Here is a 5,089-nt window from a genome sequence, read left to right as displayed (position 1 = left end):
TCTCTCTCCAGACCCAAATAATCAGAAAGTGGTATGTGTATGTACTGCAACATATCAATTTAACAGGCAAGGAGAGTGGGTAGGACTGACTGGAATATATTATAAACATATGCAGATATAACAATAAAATACCTTCTTGTATAACTAATATAAACTAATAAAAAAAGAATTTTAAAAAAAGCAGTTCAGGGGTAGGAATGTGGCTTAGCAGTAGAATGCTTGCCTAGCATGCATGCAGCCCTGGGTTTGATTACTCAGTACCACATAAGCAAGGAAAAAGCCAGAAGTGGTGCTGTGGCCCAAGTGGTAAGAGTGCCAGCCCTGAGCAAAAGACGTTCAGGGATAGTGCCCAGGCCCAGAGTTCAAGCCCAAGGACTGGCATGCATATATACATAAATAATAAATAAAGCAATTCAGTCAGGCGTTGGTACTACACATCTGTAATCCTTACTACTCAGGAGGCTGAGATCTGAGGATCAAGGTTTGAAGCCAGCCTCAGCAGGAAAGTCTGTGAGATTCATCTCTAACTACCTATAAACCAGAAATGGATCTGTGGCTTAAAGTGGTGGAGCACTATCTTTGAGTAAAAAGCTCTGAGGGAAGCACCCGGGGTCCTGAGTTTCAAGCCCAACAAAAAAACAAAAGCCCCCCCCCCCAAAAAAAGAAAAGCAACATTATAAATAAATTTAGGCTGGAATAGGCTGAGTAGGACAGACATAAGTTAATTTGTTTTTTCCTGTAAGGGCCTCCCATCTCCTTAAAAACCAAAGGTCCAACATCCAATAGTGTAATGGTTCCAACCATTTCAGACTAACAATACTTTCCTCACATTGTGCTTCTAGTTTGACTTGGACACTCAACTAAAAGTCTAGGCCGGGTGCAAGCTCATAAATGCTACATGGGCAATAAGGGTGGATGTTTCTTTCAGATTCAATCAGGGGATTCAGAAGTCCCAAACAGCCAGATTTTTAAGGAATCAGCAAAATGAATCTCATCCATAAACCCTCAACAGAAAACAAGTGAAAAACTGGCAGCACGCCAGTTTTCAAAAAGCGAGTGAAGGCATGGGTAGTGTAATAATATATTCAAGTGGTAGTCATGTTTCTAAAGGGCTTTTAGTTTATTTGTCATCTGTGGTTGTTTGTGAAGCAAATACTTTCCAGATGGAAAATTTGAGCAGAAAACAAGAATTTGTCCCACATCCACAATGAGCAGGCTCTCATTTTTTTTTTTTTTTTGGAGTGCTGGCTCTCAGGACTACTAGAATGTGAGACAAGCATTCTACAATGAGCTACACATCCCTAGCCCAGGGTTTTTGGATAGTACTTTGCTAATATTTAGCACAGACCACCCTTAAACTTCAGTCTTGCCTTGATCCTCCCTAGTATAGAGACCATAGGAATGTGGCACTACACCTAACAGGAGTTTCAACTTTAGAGAAACCCATGTACTTTTATTGTTGGTCATAGGCCTTGAACTCAAGGCCTGGCTCTTTTGCTTAAGGCTAGAGCTCTACAACTTTAAGCCACAGCTCTATTTCCAGTTTTCTGGTGGTTTACCAGAGATAAGAATCTCATGGACTTTCCTGTCAGGGCTGGCTTTGAACTGTGATCCTCAGATCTCAGTCTTATGAGAAGCTACAGGTGTGAGCCACCAGTGCAGGCGAACCCATGCTTCTGAATTGCAGAGAATCTGCGGCTAGAATACTGGGACATGAATACAGTTTTATTTGTGATGTGATCAGAAATTAGGCTAATCTTTTTTGAGTATGTTGCTAAGATCCTTTAAAACACACACACACACACACACACACACACACACACACACACACACGGGGCCTAAGTTAAAATGGTAAACTGCACAGCCTGCAAACCTTTTCTCTACTTAATACCCAGGAAAATACAGTAAAAAATGAGGTTAAGCCGGGCACTTGTGGCTCATGTCTGTAACCCTGGCTACTCAGGAGGCTGAGATCTGAGAATCCCAGTTTAAAGCCAACCGGAGCAGGAAAGTCCATGAAACTCTATCTCCAATTAACCACCAGAAAACCAGAACTGGTGCTGTGGCTCAAGTGGTAGAACATTAGCCTTGAGCTGAAGAGCTCAGGGATAGCACCCAGGCTGAGTTCAAGCCCCACGACCGACCCCTGCCCTCCCCCCCAACAAAAAGGTTAAAGGCAAACACATAGTTGTACTCGGCTAGTCATTACAGATTTTTTTTTTTTTTTTTGGCCAGTCCTGGGCCTTGGACTCAGGGCCTGAGCACTGTCCCTGGCTTCCTTTTTGCTCAAGGCTAGCACTCTGCCACTTGAGCCACAGCGCCCACTTCTGGCCATTTTCTGTATATGTGGTGCTGGGGAATCGAACCCAGGGCCTCATGTATACGAGGCAAGCGCTCTTGCCACTAGGCCATATCCCCAGCCCCCATTACAGATTTTAGACAAACCATCTAAATGCACTTTGTGTGTGTGTGTGTGTCCTGAACATTTTTTGTTCAAGGCTAGTGCTCTACTACTTGAGCCATAGCTCCACTTCTGGCTTTTCTGCTGGTTAACTGGAGGTAAGCGTCACACAGGCCGAGAGCCAGTGGCTCAGACCTGTATGTAATCCTAGCTACTCACTCAGGAGGCTGAAATCTGCGGATCACTAATCTGAAGCCAACAGGGCAAAAAAGTGTGTAAGACTCTTACCTCCAATTAATCACTAAAAAGCCAGAAGTGAAGTTGTGCTCAAGTGGATAGCCTTGAGCATGAAAACTCAAGGACAGGGGCTGGGGATATGGCCTAGTGGCAAGAGTGCTTGCCTCATATACATGAGGCCCTGGGTTCGATTCCTCAGCACCACATATACAGAAAACAGCCAGAAGTGACGCTGTGGCTCAAGTGGCAGGAATGGCAAAAAAAAAAAAAAAAAAGAAAACTCAAGGACAGCACTCAGGTCCTGAGTTAGTCTCAGGATTGGCACACACGCACACACAAAAAAAGCCTTTCATGGGGTCCTTTGGACTGAGACCCTCAGATTACAGGCGTGAGCCACCAGCACCTGGGCCTGATTGGATTAATATAATTTGAGAAGACATTAGAGATTTTATTGTAACTCATCATTATGTAAATACCATTTCAGCTTTCTTTTTTTTGTTGTTGTTGCCAGTCCTGGGGCATGGACTCAGGGCCTGAGCACTGTCCCTGGCTTCTTTTTGCTCAAGGCTAGCACTCTACCACTTGAGCCACAGCGCCACTTCTGGCTTTTTTCTATATATGTGGTGCTGAGGAATTGAACCTAGGGCTTCATGTATATGAGGCAAGCACTTTACCACTAGGCCATATTCCCAGCCCTTCAGCTTTCTTTAATAAGTATCATGAAAATTTTTCTCCTGAAGCCTTGCAAAGGGATTGGTCAATTCGTATACAATTTTTCAACAATGTTAGCTCAAAAACATGCAAGTACAAGAAAAACAATTATCTTATAAACATACCTTACTGTAATCTACTTCACCCCATTCCTTTACTGTTGAACTCAGCTATTTTTTTTTTTTTAAGGTGGGTTGTAGGGCTTGAACTCTGGGCCTGGGTGCCACTTGAGCCAAAGCACCACTTGCGGTTTTCTGGTCGCTAATTGGAGATTTTAAGTTTCAAGGACTTTCCTGCCAGCGTTGGCTTTGAACCATGATCTTCAGATCTCAGCCTTCTGAGTAGCTAGGATTACAGACATGAGCCTCCGACCCCCCCTTCATCTATGCATTTTTTTTACTACTTCACTACCTTTTATAAAACCATTAACAATCCAAATCGGAAAGAAGGAACTAGTTTTGAACTGAAGCAACAGTCGCACTTGACAACGGAGTGAATGAAAGTAGTGTAAAAACAAAAATACAAACAAAACAAACAAAAACCCCTCTTGAGGCCTGGCACAGTGGTACAATCTGTAGTCCTAGTACTCAGGAGTCCAAGGTGGGAAAATGGCTACAGTCCACGAGTTCGGGAGCAGCTTGGACTGCAAAACTTTGACCTCACCAAAACGAAAAGCAACAACAACAAAAATCAAAGAACAAAGTGGATTTCATTTTTCATAGCCTTTTCTGTGTGTGTGTGTGTATACTGGACTGGAATTCGGGGGCCTCGGTGCTGTATGAGCTTTTGTGCTAAAGGCTAGCGCTCTACCACTTTGAGCCACAGCTCCACTTCCAGCTTCTAGACGCTTCTTCGGAGATGAGCGCCTCGAGATCTTCCCAGCCCCGCTGACTTCCAACCGCGATCCTCACATTTCAGCCTCCAGGATCCCGGCTTCACAGCTATTAAAATCTCCTCACTCCAAAGACTTCACGAACCAAAGGCGGCCTCCCCCGCCCTTCCCCCGCCCCCTCACACTACCAGAGTACCTTCGGGACCTAATAATCCCAAATTTCCTCCACCCCCTCTAGAACCGGAGAGCTCAGCTACCTGACCATCTCCCCCCTCCTCCATGAGCAAACCCTCGGCAGCCTAGTCCCCTCGCTCCAAGTTTCCTCTTCCTACCCAGCAAGAGAAAAGTCTTCCTCCAACCTCGTCGGGACCCCAACTCCTCAGGTTACCTTTTCTAATCCCCGATCTAGCGGTAGTCGGCCCCCGCCACGCGCACCCCGGCGTCCAGGCAGTCCCCTTCCAGTCTCGTTGTTCCTTTCCCAATTCAGGCAGCCCGCCGGGCCCGGAAGACCCCCCCACCCCGCCGCGCCGCAGCGTTCGCTCCCCTCCGAGCGGCTTCCATCCCGGGCTCCGAATCCACCGCCCCGCCCTCCCCATCCATTACGCAGCTTGGCGCCTAAGCCTTCGGCGCCTGGCGGAGAAGCCCGCGCGGGAAGGGAAGTGTGGGCAACGCGCCCGGGTGCGCTCCACGCTTCCCCGCTCCGCCGCCAGAACTCGCGTGACCCCACTCCCCGGGCTCCCCCCGCCCCGCCGCCGCCGCTGCCGCGCCCCCTCCCGCCGCCCGTAGCGGGCTCTTCACCTCGGAGCAGCGCCCAAGAGTCAGAGAGAAATCGGTGCCGCGCGACAGGCGCGTCGTACTGGATGGGCTGAACAAGTGACGCCCAGGAAAGCAACACGCCGGGTGTCCGC

Source organism: Perognathus longimembris, unplaced genomic scaffold (genome assembly GCF_023159225.1).
Source record: "Perognathus longimembris pacificus isolate PPM17 unplaced genomic scaffold, ASM2315922v1 HiC_scaffold_4710, whole genome shotgun sequence".
Taxonomy (NCBI): domain Eukaryota; kingdom Metazoa; phylum Chordata; class Mammalia; order Rodentia; family Heteromyidae; genus Perognathus; species Perognathus longimembris.
This window is presented reverse-complemented; position numbering follows the sequence as displayed.